The following is a 19,925-nucleotide window of genomic DNA, read 5'->3' on the forward strand; positions in this document are numbered from 1 at the left end:
CTTCCCTTTCTATAAGAAATTAAAGAAAAAGAAAATGGCTACATATAAACTAAATATTTTAGAATGCATTATATGGCATCTACTTGATGCTAAAAGAGTCCCCGCTAGTAGTAATTTTCAATATTAGATTTTTTCCTATATCCTGCATTTTCCTGTTCTCCAAATAGTTCAAGGCATAAATTCATCATAACACTGATATTACTCTATTGACACAAAATGTCTATTTGAGGGGCTTATGAATATCAAAACAAATAAAAGCATTTAGTTATTGAATTTTATTTTAAAATAAAAACATAGTATTGTTTGTTGCAATGCAAATAAAATGTTAGGTACAAAAGACTGAACAAGCCTTTTGGGGGAAAAGATACTGAAGAACTGTTTACCTATAAACTATAAAAAACACTATAAGATGTACCATGGCAATGAGAACACTGGAACAGCAATTGGAAAGTGTTAGAAAGAAATTCATATCTTCCTCATGTCATTTGAAAGGCCTGTTCTTTAGAACTAACAAATTAAGCAAACAACATCATCTAGAAAGGACAAGCCCTTAGTTCCCTCAGATAAAAATAGCTATGGCTAGTATCAAGCATACTTCCCTGAGATAAATGACATGGGTCTAAATTCTCCCCCAGATATCTTCATGTCTGTCCCAGTTTTCCTTAATTTGTGCTCAGGGATTTTTTATCCATCAATTGGTTACACAGACAGAGGTCTTTGTAACTGTGGTTTGTATATGTAGGGAGATCACTTTAAAGGCTGAAAATCAGTTGAAACTGGACAGTGTTGTATCAAGTAAGAAGAAGAACCTTTTAAATTATGTTAATAGCAAGACGAGGTCTAAAAAAACATTGGATTTATAGTTTTTGAAGATAATCATCTGACTACTATGAATTAATAAAAACCAGAGGCATTCAATGCATTTTTTTACCTCACTCTATCTTTATTAATGTCTACAGACTTTGTGCTTCCTGGGCCCCAGAGTCAGAGGACCAGGACTGTGGGAACAGGGATTCTCCATTTGTGGACACTGAAATCGTAATGGACCAGCAGTATCAGCTGAACGTTCACAAGTCTGTGGGGCTGGGTGGGATTCATCCCAGAGTTCTGAAGGATCTAGTAAATCTCCTAGCAGGACTGCTTTCAATCATCTATGAAAGTCTTGGGAGTCTGGGGAGATCCTTGCTGCCTGGAAGCTTAAAACTGTTATTACAATCTACAAAAAGGGCATTGGGGAAGAACCAGCAAACTACAGTCTAACCTCATCTCCTGAAAAAATTATGGAGAAGAATATTAGTTCATAAGGGAAAGTCCTCTTTAAATAATTTGATATGTCTATTATAGAGTCACCCACTTCATGCATGAAGAGAATGCAATATTTGTAGTTTTTTTACATGCTAGGAAGGTGTTGGATGCTGTCCATCACAGCATCCTGCTGAGGATTCAGGATGCTCTGGGTGAAGAACTCTCTGAAGGGCAGAGCTCAAAGGGCTGTGGTGATTGAATCTGTCTAGTGACCAGTCACCAGTGATGTTTCTCAGGATGCAGTTCCAGGGCCAGTGCTGTTCAATCTGTTTATCAGTGATCTGGCTGCAGGAATTGACTGCAACATTAATGAGTTTGCTGATGATCTCGAACTGGGAGATACTGTCGACTTTCTTGAGGGGCAGGACAGGAGGCTTGCAGAGTCCAAATGCCAGATTCTAGGATGGAGTAATGCTAGAGACAAATATAAATGAGGAGAACAGTAGCTGGAGAGCAGCCCTGCAGAAAGGGACCTGAGGGTGCTGGTTGACAGAAGCTCAGTGTGAGTCAGCAGTGTGTGCCCTGGTGGTCCAGAGGACAAACACTGCGTGCTCTGTCAGTCCTGGACTGTCAGTCCATTAAAAATGGAATCACCAGCCAGGCAAAATAAGTGATTATCTCACTGTATTCAGACTTGATGCAGCCTCACCTTGAGTGCTGTGTGCTGTTCTGGGCCCCCCAGTTTAAAAAGGGAGTGTAGGTCCAGAGGAGGGTAAAAATGCTGATGAAAGGCCTGAAAGGAATGTCTTATGAGGAGCTGCTGAGGACTTCAAGCTCTTCTATTTTGTACCAGAGGAGGCTGAGAAGTGATCTCATTACTCTGCAGCTTCCTGAAGAGGTGAAAAGGAGAGGAAGGTGCTAAGTCATTCTCCCTGGTATCCAGAGGTAGGGCCTGTGGGAATGGTTTAAATCATTATTAATGGCAAGAGGAGGCTTATTCTGGACATCAGAAGATGGTCAAACACTGGAGCAGTATTCCTAGCAAGATGGTCAGTGTCCCAAACCTGCCAGTGTTTAAAATGCATTTGGACAATACCTTAATAACAAGGCCTGAAGTGGTCAGGTAGACTAGATGATTGTTGTAGGTTTCTTCCAACTGAGATATTCTATTCTATTCTATTCTATTCTATTCTATTCTATTCTATTCTATTCTATTCTATTCTATTCTGATCTTGAGATAAAAGCATGCCCTGCTACCATTTTCTTTAAAACACATTCAGATGAACCCCTTACAGAAAGGTTTGTAGCACAAAATCCTATGTGGTTTCAGAGAATAAAGTATTTAAGCAGCAGAGCTGTAGTATGTGAAGCAATGGCCTTGTGTCCTAATTTTACTGCTGTGTAGTTTACATGAGACCTTACTGACTAATACTGTCCCTGTGAACTATAATCTGAAGTAGTCATTACACCTTGAGAATGGAACAAAAATTGAGGTTTATGGATCATGCATATGGCAGAACAGCATGTAAAGTTGTATGTAGTAGTTTGTTTTTCCGTTGTAGTTTAAGGTATTTCTAGCTGTAAGCTTGTAGTGGTTTGTTCCACGTACCCTGTCCATTTTCCCCAATGGTTTTGCCCTGAAGTTTTTTACCATTATTTTCCCACCAATTCTTATGTCAGTCCCCATGTCAATTTCCCTTACACCTCCCTTATTTCCAGGTCCTTCCCTGCCAATCCTGGAAGTACTGTCCTCTTCCCTTGATTGTCAGAAGTAACTCCACCCCTTTCTCTAGAACCTTCTTTGTCTATCACCCTTCCCTCAAAGGTTCATTGGTGTGCCAAGCCTGTTCCCCTCCCATATTATCCCCTTTTGGTCACCTAAAACTTAATCCCTGCTCTACATTCCTTCCCTACTGTTCTACTATTGGTTAAGATTTGTATCCTTCCCTAGTACCCTCCCCTGGCTTTAAGTCGCTGTTGCCCTGTAAGAACTGCCACTTGTCCCTGGACCCTCTTGAGATTAAACCCTCTTGAGAACGTTTACAAGTGGCCCCTTTCATCTCTTTTGCTCTGGCTTCTTGGCTCGGGATCTTACTTTACAGTCACACAGCGCAGTCCACTGCCACTGGGAGCTATGTGGCCCTGCATATCCATCACCCAGACCGGTCCCATAAGCGGTCAGGGGGTGGCCAATCTGGACACAGGCCAGAAGGTGAGGGCAAGCAGGAGGACATCACCAAACAACTGCCGTGTCAGTTGTAGGAGCTACAAGCCTGCCTGCTGAGGCTAATTTGTCCTTTCTTCATGTGAATCTTACTTTGGCTGGTGCCTCTCTTCTTCATCTGTAAAATGGTAGTCAGAAAAAACCAGGATACAATGGAGGATGAGACCTGAGGTAGCAGGACCAATGTGTGACTGCCCAGGAAAGACAATTGCCTTATGCATTTCTTGAGTTCTGGTCTAGAAAAGATTAAATATGAATTTCATGAACTCTTCCACTATGAAGTAAAATTTCATAGAAAGGTTTCCATTCTCCTCTCTTCTGCTTTTTTTTTTTCCCTTACCTCTTTTCCTCAGAGAAATTGTGCATTAAACAGCACTGGCTAGTTCTTTGAAAAGAAAGAATTGTGTATGCATCACAATTCGCAGAACATAAAAAATTCCTTTGTCTCACTGAAGAAAGTATTTTTGTAATTAAATCATATAAATAAACAGACTTTATTAGCTAAAGATTGATATAATGGTTTCATTTTTAACAAGGGAGCTGAGCTTATAGCCATAATGTCTTCAATAAAAAAGAATTGCAATAAAATACTGGAGAAAACGGCCTCTTTGAAAAGGATTTGTTATTGATTTATTCAGACTGTTAACTCTCTAATAGCAAGGAGTCTGTATCAAAACATTTTGAAGGATGCTATATTTTAGAATAAGACTTCTAAAGGGCTACATATGTTATAGTTAGTCATGGTTGTGGATAACTGTCAGTACTGTACCTTTCAATGAATTTCAATCTGTATCACTCATACTGCAGATAACTGCTATGCTATTGGTTTATATAGGAATTTGTTCTGTGCTTTCCTCCTGAAATTTTATTTTGGCTTTGAGAAATCTTTCAGGATGAGAATTTAATGGAAGAGAATATAAGTACTTGCAAAGTAGCTCATTTTTCATTTATAAAAAAAAAAAATACAATGAAAAAACAATATGACAAATTTTAGTCCCAGCTGAATGGAGGCCTGAGCAACCTTGTCTAGGGGAAGGTGTCTCTGTCCACAGCAAGGGATTGGAATTTGCTTATACTTAAGGTCCCTTCAAGCCCAAACCATTCTATGATTCTTTGAAATGAAACCCTTGCTCAAACTTAGTGAATACACCTGGAAACATCGACAAGCAAACAGGTTCTGGAAGAGGTACATTTTTTAAATCTTTATTTCCCTTTTCCTGGTCAAACAGTCTTCATGCACCTTTTTACAATAACAGGCATTCTTATGTGACAGAAGAAGCTCCATAGTTTCCAGGGATGTGAGAGCTCCCCTTAGACATGCCTGGCATCCTAATGCAGATTATCAGGCTTCTGCCCCATTCTGCATGAAAGAGAATATTACTTATACTTTTGGCAGTGTAAGTAAATTAAACCCCTGCACCTGTTTCATAAAAGTTTGAAAAACTTAAATCTACTTATTAAATCTCTGAATCTTACTGTCTGTTTCATTCAAATCACATCATGTAGAAAGAGATCATTTCAGTATTGTGAAAGCTGAAAAAAAACCCTCACCTCATAAAGTGATACTAATTAAATATTTAAAAGGTGACTCTCAATATGAACCAAGATATCTAGATATTAAAGTTTAAAAACTATGCAACATTTTGTTTTATAGAACTGTGGATTAATGCCTTTGGAATAGTACTTAGGAATAGATGATGAGAAAGAAAAATTGAAAATATATTACTTAACATGAAATTTGCTATATTGTTATTACTGTCAGAGGTGCAGAATAGATTTTTCATTTGACATTAGCGAAAAACATTTTAAACTTGAGAACAATTTAACTTGGGCTACATGTGGTGTGTAACTTGCTTTGTCAACAGAAGGCAATGGGATCCATTTTATTGATTGGTAAATATTTTCACTTGTGCGTTTGCCCTCATAGGGATTTATCGTACTGTTTCAGACCTTTTTATACAGGGTAAAGCTTATATAGCTCTCTGCTCAGAGAAGAGGTATTGATTATGCAAACTTGCTAAATGTTGCTCAGTTACAGGGATTCGATAATAATAGCAAATATTGGTTGTTTAGTTGGGCTGATCTCTCAGTAAAGGTCTGATGAAACTTTTAAGTGTTGGGGCTATTTTAAAGTGATTTATTTCAAAACCAGATAATGAAATGGAGTTCTGACTACAGACTGAACTTTATAAATTGACATCATATCCCATTTATATACTTTATAAATTGAAAAAAGTTATTTTATTTCTTGAATTATTTCTAAACGTTGTCTGGCATTTCTTTTTAAATATAAATCTTTTGACTTGACTGAGACTCTTATCATTGGATATAATTTTTCTACCCTATTTGACTCACTGTGACATTTAGAGGAGATAAATATCAGGATTCTTAATAATTTAATAGAATAATTTTTGTGTCTCCGAGTTGTCAGTGTTTGAGGGATACATACTGCCAGCTAGGGGGAATTTTGTCTGCACATTTTGATGGTGTACAGAAAAATAATGTCAAGTAGTAAGATTTCTCCAATTAAAAAAAAAAAAAAAGAAAGAAAAGAGAAAGAGAACCTTCCAGAATGGCTGCCTGTAAGAGAATAAACCATATTTCATTGTTTAAGGAGACTGTCTTAACACTAGATCTGGAATTGTAAACTTTATTAAGTGGCACTGATGTTCCTTTTATGATTTTACCATTTTATCAATGTAATTATATTATCAAATTATTAAGGAATCATTTATTTATTATTATTATTTTTTTTTAATCTGCAGACAAAATAGGAGGGATGGAGATTGAAATAACATCCTCTTTTAGAAACATTATAAAACTGAACAAAATAGTCAAAACTGTCTTGAAAATGTTTGGTTATTTTGGAGATTTTTTTTTTCATTCTTTGCCAAAATACAGGGCAACACAGTTTTTCACTTGTGAGTCCTAAAGCAGACTGTTTCAAAAATTGAACAACCTTTTTGAAATTCAGAAGCTTTGGAAGCTATAAATATTTTTAAATAATAGCCAGATATTCATTTCAGTACTCCTTTCTCCTGAGTAGAAATAAGGTATAAATCCTTTATAACCTTATTGTTCTACATCCAAAAGCTCTCTATTACTTATTTCTTTATCCAGTTGACATTTGTACTTATTGTCTGGAAGTATGAATTGTCTAAGAAGTCTCAAGGTGTGTAGGTTTTCTGATCACAGATATACAACTGTGCACAATTCTTTTTAGCACATTTTTTTCTGCCTGTATTTGCATATTAAAATTATTATCATGGAAGAGGTGAGTTTATTTAAATTGGCCCCAGATGGATTATAACTAAGACTAACAAAGTAAAACCAAATCTAGTATGTATATTAATCACAAAATATCTCATACTTATCTCTTATCTCATACTCTCCCCAGTGTAGGAAGTAGAAGTCCTTCATATGAACAAATTGTGTTCTGCAAGATTTTCTTTAAAGGGAAGTCCTGCCACAAGTCAACATTATTTCTTCATCAATATTTTTAATTTACAATGAAGTGCTGTATTGTAATAGCATGCACATCTCGTGACTCAAGTTTGAGACACCAATTCCACCTATAAAAAATGTATAGGTGGGATTTTATGATACGTACCAGCAAGCAGGGAAGCTTGTTTATCTTGTAAAAATAAACATGGGAATCCACAAAGATTAATAAAGGGTAGAACATGGGCACTCACCTGCATATACATTACCATGGCTGATGTGTTAGCAGTACTGCTGATTTCAAGAAAATACATCATTTAGAATTTCATTCATATATTGTTAGGACTATAAACAAATGCCACTGTTTGTAAGAATGTACAATGAGAGGTAAAGGTAGAATTGCATATGCTTCCTAGAATATTGCAAGTGGTTTGTTGTGGGGTTTTTTTCTTCCTTTAATATTAATTTTCAATATAGACTTTCATTTTATTATAAATGTACACTTCAACTTCAAAATGTTGTGGCTTTTTCTCTAAAGCTGAGCAACCCTGTATAAATTATTTGACTTGGAAGTAACAATAATTATGTAAATGTTAGGGCAGTTAGAAGATGACAGCTTGTGTGGCCCGCTTCTGCTGTTAGCTGGAAAACAATTGTCACCCCATCATTTTGTGGTGCTTGAGGCCAGGCACTGCATGCTCTTGGCTCCTGTGGACTCCCACAGTGGCTGTGGAAGCAGATTGCTGCTGTGGTTAGGGCCAATATATACTGAAAAGCCTAATATAAGTATTACACCGTTCTGTAAACACACTTGGATTTGAAATCCCACTGTTCTTTAGGGTCTTGTTCAAATGAGCATGAGTTTGACTAGAGGAGTGGTTGCAAGTGAGTTTTAAGATGGGATAACTCTTTGATAGCTCTATCATATCCTGAATTTTTATCCAAAGATGCAATTTTCTTATCTTTTGAGTTTAAACTTTATTTCTGCAGCCTACCCACTTATCACACACAAGAGACAGAAGGCTGTGTTGAATCATTATGTGGTGAGTATGTCTTCATCATGATGCAGCTGCCAGAAGTAAATTTTTTTTTCTAAGCAAAATTTGTGGGCACACAGCAGTATCACATTTTCAGATTCCCTTTTGCTTCATCAGGACACATCTGAAAAAAGTTAAGGTCCTTTTTGTTACGTGTTAATAACACCAGATGAGCACCATGCCACCAGTTGTCGTCAAATTACTGCCTACAAAAAACCAGCTTGAAATTAAGTTCTCCATTATGGCATTACTAATTGTTTTAAGTACAAGAACTTGACTATGATTCCAGGAGGATCTAGAAAATAATTATATAGACCACATTTATACTTGAACATTCTTTTAAATTTATTGTTATTGTTGTGATATTTCCCATTGCCAAAGAATTTGAAGAAAACCATATCATGTAAATATGTCACAAAAATACTCTATGCAAATGAAGGGTAAAATAAACTGGGATTTTTAATTTTTATTATATTCCAAATAAAAATAGGGTTTATTTGCAACAATTTTGAAAGCACAGAATTTTCCAGTCAAGTCTTAAAATAATTATAGTCTATCTGGCATCATATGAACAGCCAAGATAAGCACTCATACTGGACAGAAGCAAAATTACGAATCTAACCAATCACCTGTTGCATATGGAGAGGAAATCACAGATACTAGTAAAACATTCAGATTACATATCTACCAGCTAAACAAAATTCTAGTAATTAATATAAGTATCCAAAAGACCAATAAGCAAGTCTGTGTCCTGATATATTGCAGCATCTAGGTTATTGTTTTTCTAACATCAAGGATTCTTAGTCATTTAAAGAATAGCAAGAGTGGGTATGTAGAATAAATCCTACACTTTGCAAAATAAATAAAAAGACATGATTTGTGATATTTTTTCCTGTTAATAGCTCATACTTCTACTTGATTGTAAACCAGAGGAAAACTCTTGGAGAAGCAATTTATCTAAGATACATCTCCTCTTTGTAGAGAATTTGCATCACTGACATTTCAGATACATGTGAAAGCACAGAACTAAAAGAAGCACTTGTAGACTTACCATATTTATTACAGAAACTAACTCTTACCTTTTCCACTTCTACTGTGTTGTCTATCACTGTGTCCTGAAGATTTTTTTTTTTTTTTACAAGTGACTCTTTAGACTTCTGTTTTGAATTAAAATACAAAGAAGTTCACTGTTGTTGAGGAATACATTCAGTGCAGAGGAATACATTCAGTGCAGATAGCTCAGGGTGCAGCTGCAGGTTGAGCTCTGTGTGGGAGCCCCAAGGAAGGGGTCATGAAATGCTGACCATGTGCAGAATAAATGTCCTGGAACCTGTGGCCAGCCAGGGGATTGACTGTCAAAGACATGACAGGAGCTGAGGACATCAGACCTTCCTGTGCTTAGACTGGGAAGGTATAAAAGCCCAGGTTTTCCTTTGTTTGGAGTCCTCCTCAGAGGCACCAGCTTGAGCTGATATTTTCTTATTTAGTTATTGAACCAAGATTAAATCATTTTAAGGATTGAGACATCTGAGAGTCTGCTATGGGAAATGTAAGGTCGAAAGAAACCTGGTCTGCCTCTGAGTGTGGGGTGTAGGGAGCCAAGCAGGGCACCTGTCAGCTCACTGAAGCCTTCCACAGTGAAAGGGCTGCAGTCCCAACCCAGTGAAGGTGTGACTGCCGGATTGGCTCCTGGATGATCAAACAGGGAAGTTTTCCTAAAAACACTCATAGACGTGAACCCATTCCTGCCTTAGTTTAGGCACAGCAAAGATCAAAAGAATCACTATATATGTACTGGAGACCTGCTGATAATATCTACTAGCTGATAATATACTAACATTAAGTGTATAAGAGGAAGCACTTCAGAGGGCACAGCCACAGTTAATTTAGGGTTTATTGTATATTCTGCAGTGCTCTTCATTTGCAAAAAAGAATACTGTGCTTGAAATTCCTTGTAGTTGGCATGTTTATTTAGGATTTAATTCTGAAATATTTACATGTATAGCTTTAAGCTTCTTTCTATCTAGCATATGGAGGATGCAGCATCTCATAGTTCTGTACCATAGCACAGCTTGGTACTTGGCTTAATAATTCACATCCCACGTTTAAAACTTCCCATAAACTTGATTGAAAGACAATACAGAAACACAAGGTAGGCCATTGCTTACTACTGTGGGTAATCCCATCAACTTCAATGAAACTATTCATACAGGTTAAAATCCCATTTGCTGGGCTGGTCTCATGATGAACCATCAATTCTTAAATTTGGCAAGCCTTAAAGATAAAAAGGGCAACATAAGTGAGAACAGGTAATGCTACTTTATCATCACCATATTCTCATGGTCAGGGGTTTGTTTATGTCTGTGTGTATTACACACAGTTACGTACATGTGTGTGACCCTTTTATCTTTAACAAATGCTCAATTATATTAGGAATTAGAGAAAGAAGACATGCCAAGTTTTCCTACAAATAGGCAAGATGATAAATAGATGAAATCTATGAAAATAGATTTCCTAGTTCCTAAAGTAGCAATTTTTGTTGAAAGGAAACAATTGCTTTAGCTTTGAAAAAAACTCAAAAGCCAAAGTGATCAAGGCAATTTATTGTCTCTTCCAATCTTTCTACTCACTCTGGCAAAGTATATTTGACAGAGGAACTTCAATGCCAACCACATATATACTGGGTATGGAATTACACTCACAGTTGTATCAGTCACTCCAAATCAATTGGGAAAAATGCTTTGTGTAAACACAGTAAACCTCAAAATGTTGTCCTCAATTTCCACACTTCTTTTGCTTTAGTAGAAGTAGAGAACGTAAAAGATGTCCAGTGAATCCAAGTTTGAGTGGGTTCTGTAAGCAAGAATGGTGAACTGGCAACAGAAGCGAAAAGCTCTTGGTGCTGTTTTTTCTGAAGACTTTTTCATGTGCTTCACAGATCTTTCTAAAACAGAATACTATAAATTATATGATCTGTATAATAAAACCATGAAATTCAAAATCTAAGGATAAAATTAAAAAAATATTTATTTGAAAGGGATCAAACAATGAAAATTATAGTTTCTTTTCAGAACAAATTCTTAGAATTGTACTGATTTAAATTTTAGGGCTAGAAAAGTTGGCTTTATGAAAGCTGCATTAATTCCAAGCCTCAAAATATTTTTTTTTCCTTGGCAAAAATGTTACATATCCCTTTTATTTTTCTTTCTCTCTTTACTGATTTAAATTTCCTTTAATTTGATTTCTTCATATTTTACTAATACCTAGCATAGCATCAATCATATGAAAAATGTTTCATGCAGTACTTTATTTTCTTACATCAAGGTTTTGGAGAGGTGATATATTAACTACTCTACCATGTCAGTAAAGATAAAAGAGTAATGGAGAACTCACCAGTTGCTGTTACAATATCAAATTACGAAGATGTGACATGATTGCTCCTGGAGAAGAAAAAGGAATGATGTGTCCTTTCCAAAATACAATGGTTTTAGGCAAGAGTCACATCCAAAATCACACAGCAAGATATACCTTGAATTTCTGGACTATGCTACCTGACTTACAACATCCAAATCCCTGAGTATTTGGATAGGAGAAAATATTGGTAAGCTTATTTTATCTTCTCTGCTCTGGAAAACCTGTGGAAACCTGTAATGAGATGTCCTTTGCCTCTTGGTTAGGAAAAGGAGGAGGAGGCAACCCTTTTTCCTGCGGGAGAGCCAGTCCCACTGCTGGTTTCTCCTCCCTTTTGAGGGTGGGTCTCACCTCTTTTCTCTCCTGGTCTTTTTGTGTCCCCTGCCAGATGAGAAGAAAAAAAAGAAAAGTAAAGACAAATAGTGGGAGTATATTTTGGACATTTTTTATTCTATTCAGAGGATAATGTTAACCCAAGGACTGGGAAGAAAAATGAGGAACATGTGGAGAACTATACATTTCCTAGTCACACATTTCCTGCTGTTGTTTTTTCTTTCTTGATTTGCATTTTTCATCACTCAGTGGAAAAGCAGAGAGTTGGGAAGGTGCAAGAGAAAAGGAAGGCTGCATCTGCTGTTAACCAAGAGGAGACAGAGTAAAAGGAATCCTATTCTGGTCATGCAAAAAGTGATAAACATTGCTACAGGAGTGACTATTTGTTCAAGACTGCTAATTTCTGCTCCCTTTCAGCTGATAGGACTGATTTTTTCCAAAGCCTAATCACTATTATATTGCTAGGTCATTAAGCCTTAGATGCTTTGTATTAGCTATTTGCATTTGTAGCAAAACACTCCTGCTAAGTATGGGGATCTGTCAAGACTAATCCTGTAATGTGTAGGTCACTTTTATTGTTTTCCAAGTGTTTTTAAAAAGAAGCTGAAAATCTCTAATTAAAATATTAGGTACTATTCCAACCTCTCCATATCAATTGTAACACATTAATGTTTCTAAAAGTCAAGCAAGAAAGAAAGGTATCCTCACCCAATATAACAAGAGCTATTCTTTGCTAAAAGCTGCAATTTTTCACGTGGTCTGGTCACTATTGTTACAATATCTGTATCTCCATTTCTTGTCATATTTCATGGGTTTTTTTCCTCACACATTATGGTGAATTTTGACTTACATCTGTGTTTGATTCAATTAAAGACTTTAAACTAATTTCGGCACATGCTGCCCATGCAATGTGTGCTTATGGTTTGTTGCTGGAATAGGAGGTCATGTCCCTCAGGCCACTTTTACCTTTAAGGTTGGTTTCCTCCATAATCAAATAGCTTTGAACTTAAATCAAGAGGTTTAGCACCACAAGAGGGTAACAGCATGTAATTACTCAGCAGACTTAGAAGATTTGAAAATGTTAAATGTCACAGATATTTTCAGAACATTGGCTCCTACGGTGCCCATTGTGTGCTCCATATTGATGTTTAAACAGCACAAGTGATGCCTTGAGAGGCTACCTAGAACAGAGGCTAGACAGAGTTAAAAGAATAAAGTACGTATTTATTAAAAAGGCCTTCAAAGGATACACCTTGGGCAGTACAAGAGCCTAGCCAAGGCTACATCCAAGATGGAAACTGGTTCATGAGTTTTAATAATTTAATACATTTTGGTCCTTTACATATTGGGTTTAATTGTCCAATTACAGCTTCAGGTTATGAAGTCCCATCCTCCCAGATTGCTCTCCTCAGTTTGCTGTTGTTTATACTTTTTGGGCCTGAAGCTGCAAAGGTGTCCTTGGTTCTCCGGCTGAAAAACTGTGAAGAGAACTTAACACTTTATATGAAGTTCAGAGTTATATACTAATACAGTACAGAATCTGGAAAATATGAAAGCTGAAACTTAAGACATCACAAGGAGTGCTATCCCATTGCAGTAAGCACTTGCTGATTTACTCAAAACTTCTCATGACACCCGTCATCGGTGAGAAATAGTGAGTGACGAGTTCCAGCACTGGTCTCATTGCCATGCTTGCTGTGTTGGCCATGAAACAGAGCACTCCACCTGGAAGGGAAAATGTCTGCTATGTGAAAAGTACGTAGAAATCCTGATAGCCATGTATGATCACATCTGCTGGTCTAATGTCACAACTCCCTGGTATCTTCAGAATGGTAAAAGCCCAGCTTTCATGAGCAATTTGATTATAATTTTCAATACTACAGGCATTTTATAATAGTATAATGCAGTTATTCCAGAATAGTTTCAGCTGTCTGAAAATAAGAGAGCAGATGTGGCATTTCAGGAGCAATGTCTTAGCCACAGAACAGGAATAGAAGAAAGTAATGAGGAATTAAAAATCAAGTGACCTTCAAATACTTTTTTCCAGTCACTAGAAGCAGGCTGTGTGCCTCTTTCTGAAACAGTCACTAGAATTTCAGTGAAGTCTTGCAAATTTAAACAGAAATTTGCAACCAGCAAGCATAATATGAATAATTTTATAAACTCAGCTGGAGACAACACCCATTAGAGAAAACACCTACTAATATCAGATTGGTGATTTCTGTACCTGTTTAGGGGGCATAGTGGCAGAATCTGAAAGCACTCCATATGACTTCAGAGGTATGATAATCAAACTGGATGCAACATCTGTACTGTTATACATAGGTATCTAATCAAGCTGGCCTGTGAAAAATAGCCAGGTACAGTGATGTATATTCCTTGTTCCCTTCCCCAGAAGCAAAGTAAGTTATGAGGTTAACATAACAAGCACAAAAGGTATACTGTGACCTTTCAACACAACTGTTTCACAAGGAACTATTTGTTAACTGCCACTGGGATTGAGTGCTCCAGAGCATGCTAAGCCTTGCCAGCCCACTGGATTCACTTCTGTGGATCAGAGGCTGAACATGACAAATATGCCTATCAATGTATTCCTGGGAGCTACATGTGTTTCTGTATTTTCAGGATCAGCAACCTTGTTAAGTAAGAAGTTATGGGAACTATGTATACAGGGTGTTGTAACAAACTATTGTTGCAATATAAGGTTGAATGTTTAATTTATTTATACATTTTGGGGAGAAGCAAGGACAATTTATATTGTTAACAGCTTGGCTATAAATATACCGTTATGCCAAGATAAATGGTTAAAACAGTGGTTATAAATTTTGTTTTGGCATTGCAGTAAATTGTGTATATTCCTTCCTGGATGTATGTGTGAATTAGCATTTTTATGTATTCATGATGTGACCTTTATGTTTTAAACTTTCTTTAGGAAATAGTCTTCCTATAATCTGTTTAGATTTCACTAAGTCCTTTCTGAGATGTGAATAAGTGAGGTATCTGTCCTCTAATAATTAATCCAGTAGTTTCTGCAGTCCTAGAAATCCTTCAAAATTTCTGTCAATGCTCTTTTCAACTTAAAATGTAAAAAAAAAAACAAAACAAAACAAAACAAAACAAAACAAACCCAAAAAAAACAAAACAAAAAAAAAAAACCAAAAAACATTTGGAAGGGAGTAAGAGGTGAATTCAACAAAAATACTGGGTTTTTCCTCTTTTTTTCCCCATTCTGAGTCAATTTGGCAGTGAGCCGTTCAGATGTACAAGTGGTTGAGTCCTCTTTTGTCTTCCTTTGGTGGGTGTGTATGGAGCAAATCCAGGGCCTTTTACATGTCCCTACTTGAAAATACTTAGAAAGTGCACTTTTCACAGAATATTCACAAATGAAAACAGTAAATATATTGGACATCAATTTCCTTTCTGGATGCCATGAATCTGTCACAGAAAAATAATTGGGCTCATATTTACCTTAAGTGATATTACATTAAGCATCTTAATAAAAAAAGTGGAGCTTCAACAGACCCTCATTTCAGCATCTGTCAAGCAACCAAATGGGAAGCAAATGAATACAAAGATATGATGTGTTGTTGGTTTTGTTTTGTTTTTGTTATTGTTTTTTTTTTAATGGTTTAAAATCCTTCATTATACTAAAAAATGAGTATGATATGAGTGTTGTTATTTGTGTTAAATGTGGAATGCATTTGAAAGGTCACGTTACTGATGAGCTCATTGTTTATAATTAAGAAATATTTGACAAACTGTGAACAAATACTTATTTATTTTCAGAATATTAGCTAAAACATTAATTATTTTCACCTATTAGAGCATCCTAATGAGGAACTAATATTAATTTATCTAACAAAGTTCACTTTTATTTGAGACACTCACTAAGTTAATTACTAGACTCCCTTCATTAACATTTCAAATCTCATTAAAATGTAAATGGGAAATTTTTTTTTGCATATTAGAGGGTATTTATTGGCATTCATCATAGTAAGTACTTTGGTCTTCATTAATTATAAAGAATATAATAAATAGTCATTTACTTTTGTTAAAACAGCTGGTTAAAGGTTGTTTTACTTATGCTTTTTAGCATTGCAATCAAAATGGATGATTCTTTGTATAGACACAATTAATTCTCAGCATTGCACTAGGTGGTATGCAAAGTGGAGGAGACCCTAACAAGGGTTCCTGTTCATCATGCAGCTGTGTAGGTGCAAGGGAAGAACCTGGAAGTACAACTTCCAGGTAGGAAGGACTTTTTCTAACCAAAAAGATACTATTCTACATATTTCCTCCCACATTTTAGATGGACAAGGTTATCATAGGCTCTTATGTCACCAGGATCTGATAAGCATGCTATACTTGTAGAAAGGTAGTTAAGGTAGTTCAGAAAACTTAAAAAAAAAATAATAATCAGATCTACTGAAGTGTTATCATACAGATGCCCTTTACACCATTCCTCCCCTCCTTCCTTGCTGCCTCCCCCCCCCCCCCCAAATTAACAGGTAATGATGAGCAACTATTTAATCTCTACTATATATTTGTACCTCTTTCTTATTTTTGAGACTTCCATGGTTGGGAGCATAGGGCCACAGAGTGGCCAGGAGTAGGTAAGTGCCAAGTGTAGCTAAAGGTCATAGATTCTAGAGATTGTCTGGGTTCTGGTAGTAAAACAGAACACAGTCACTAGCTACCATAGTTTGGACACATAGAGTCTCTTTTTGTGGGTTCTGGTCCTGGTTGTAATTATTTTACTGTCCACCTATTTGACAAGCTATTAAAGGAATTACACATCAATTTTTCAGTCTTGATGAGATCATGTGAGATGTGATTTGCATGCTCAAACTTAACAGGCTTCTAAAAGAGACTGTTTTCTGCTATCATTTTAACACAATAAAGAAACAGGATTTATGTATAGTATGTAATGCTTGGCCTTCTCATATATTATCTTTACCAGTCTTGCATGCATCAGATAATTCTGTATCAAAGCAAACCATATAAATATGAAGATGAAGAAAGAAGGAGATAAAAACAATGAACTTTGACACATATAAAGAAAGTGGTTTATGTACATAAGACTGCAACCAATTTTATGCCTATGATAATTACTGAGGTATCAGCTTGAGAACCAAAGCATCTCTAGTAGGGTTGATTAAAATGATATTTCAATTAGTGGCTCAGAGTGTATGGCACTCAGTCACTGAGGGACCAGCCACAGTTTGAACAACATATTGAAGATTCCTTCTCCTGAAGGAAGACTGTTGTTAGAGGAAAGGCATGAAGCTGATAATGAATTCCCCCAAGCACCTGTAGTAAAGAGATTTCCCATCTTTGAAAGAATCCTACTAGTGCACTCTCACTTGTTCTTGTCAGGAAAAGTCACTAACTTCTCTGAGAGAGTTTGGGAGTTTGCAACTAAAAGGAATGGAGCAGAGAAAAATTTATGTTTTTCCACTAAGGCTGAGTTTTCACTACTTGTTCTTGTTCTGCAGTAATCCTTTCTTTTCTTATAACTTCACTAAATAATAAAATAAATTGGTTGCTTGGATCTGGATTTGGTGAAATAGTTTTCTATTTTACATAATTTGAACAGCTATTCTAGCCAGTGAAAATAAGGAAACCTCATACACAATCAAGAAATTTATCAGAATCATGCCATTGGTTGTGGTAATGAAGTTAAAGATCAGTTCACTTGTTCTTTAGCTCGATCTGTCTCCTTGTGCCAGACAGCTGCTCACAGTAAATGGCAATACTCTCTATAAAGTGACACAAACATTGCAACAATGACCACACCATTTTCATGTGTGAGCCTTCCAAGCAGATCAAATCTGGTGTGACTACATATGGATCTTTAAAAAGAATTAGGCGGACTTGCTTGAGGAAACATTAGCCCAGGAACATCTTTGTTCCCCAGTCTATCTGCAGAGCAGTGTTTTACAACATAGTATACAACTTCTTTGCATTATCCATTATGTACTTTTTCCAGATTCTTTGTCCCCTTTTTTACACTGAATAATTGCAACTTTTTTCTTGTCTTCAAGACTAGTGTTCTCCATAATTTTAAAGGTAGGATTTTTGCTTCTCCATTACTCAGGTATAAATCCCAAGGGTATGTATCCGTAAGTATACAAAGAGGTATGTGAGATTGGAGAAAACATTTCTTTACAGATTACTAGAATATTTTTTTCAGTACACAGGAAATACTGGTGATGATTTAATCTGTTTGAAACAAAATATTTTAAATGGAAAACATATTGTAAACAAAATTCTTTCCTCCAGTTTATAGAAAAAAATTTTAGGGTTTTTGGAGGTGGGTTTTTGTTAGTTTGATTTTTCTTTTTTTTTTTTTTTTAATTAATGTGAGGTGATTTGCTACCTAGGCTATCAAAACTTGCCTAGGAAACACTGTTTAGAAGGATATGTAGAGGGATTCCCAGTCCGTAAGCCTAGTACAAGCTTCTGAGGCTCGAGCTCCCAGTTTCTTCAGCAAAGATCCTGAACATCCTGATACCTTTAGTTCTTGTGACTCTGTAGGTACTTCCAGCTTGTGGTAAGGCTGAGAGACAATACTGCTGTAAGTGTGTGCGCCTTGCCTGGTGGCATTGGGTTTGTTTGGTGGCTGATCTAAGATAAAAGGAAAGGTCTCTCTACCTAAAGGAAGCACGACAGGAGGGCTGCTCAGAAATGACTGATGTCCATGCATCCAGGCAAAATTTAAATTGTAGATATTAGAAATGAAAATTTTTGTCTTATAATAAAGTGACATCTTTCATAGCAATTTTTTTTTTCTGAAAGTTGCCAGCTAGTTTTGCATCTAGCAGACGGTCAGTAGTGCAGTGTTCTGATGGTCAGTGCAGTGTTCTGATGGTACAGTGCAATCAGTTAGTAGCTGATGGAAAAAGAAGAAATTGTGAAGAGCTGCTATAGAGGGGCTGTCAGAGGATGTTTTCTATGACTGGGGTAAAGAATGACATGTCCTATTTGTTCTGGTTTTAATTTCCTTTCTTTTCATCTTCAGTATAATTCCTGAAAAAAATTGGTAGTTCTTTCTGATTTCTGAGTTTTTGATAGTGATCCCAACTAGTGTTGTTTTTTTGGTTTTTTTTTTTTTTTTTTTCCACATTTTGATGTGAAACGATTAGATGCTGAATTTGATTTTGGAATTTGGACTGCAAATAAGATCTGAAAGCAGCCTTGTCTTTCCATGATTATTGTTGTTAATTTGTAGAAAAGCAAAGGCTAAGCCATATACTGCAGCACATTTGTGAGGGAAACAGGGCATTTTTTTGTCCCTGTGCAATCTCCATTCTACCATCTTCTGTAAAACAGGCAAAGAAGGATAAAAGATGCAATGTTGCATCCTCCCATGGCTGAGAATCAAAATATCTGCCTTGAATTTCCAGCACTATTACTGACCTGCAGTGGAAATTGGTGATCCTTTCCATAAAGGGCATCCAGCATGCTTTTGGAGTTTGACTATCTTTGTGCATTTGTCAGCAGTTCCTGTTTCTACCCAGCAATAGGCTGCTACACATAGCAATGACATCTTTCTTACAGGCTTAGGCAGAGTTTTCCTCTTTGCTTTTTGATTAGAGGGCTTTTATGGTTCCTGAGCTTCCTCTGGGACACAACTCCAAGTACAAAGCTTTACTTTAAAGGCCATGACAGAATTCTTGATTTTAAAATAAATGTGATTTCCCTCTAGTCAAACTTTTCAATATCCTGACAGAGCCCAAGGATGTTAAAATAAAACATAACAGAAGGAGCGTAAACTGCTTTATTTAGACAAGCAGGCTCTAGCGTAAAACCAAAACCAAAATGCTAAGCATTCACCTATAAATGAATAAAAATAAGAATTGTATCAGACAACACAATAGAAATAAAACCAAGAAAGATTTAAACCTGTGTTTTGAATGGCTACTTCTAAAAGGTCCTTTGCTATAAAGAAAAGAAATGCTAGCATTTATTTAAAAGCAGCTGAAACATATTTTCTAATCAGCTCATGAAGAAAAATGAAGTTTGGTTATAGTTTTGGTTATGTTGTTCTGTATCACGTACAGCATACATAACTTTGTTTTTGTTTGTTAAAGTGGATATGGTTACTCTTCCATCTGTCTGTCCTTACTAATATGGCAAGTATTGACAGTTATCAGAAAATGTAGAAAATAGTAGGTAGAACACTGATAAACAAGAACAAACCATGAACTTTTATTCCTTAAAGCATTCTGCAT

This window comes from Vidua chalybeata, chromosome 1, assembly GCF_026979565.1.
Source record: "Vidua chalybeata isolate OUT-0048 chromosome 1, bVidCha1 merged haplotype, whole genome shotgun sequence".
NCBI lineage: Eukaryota > Metazoa > Chordata > Aves > Passeriformes > Viduidae > Vidua > Vidua chalybeata.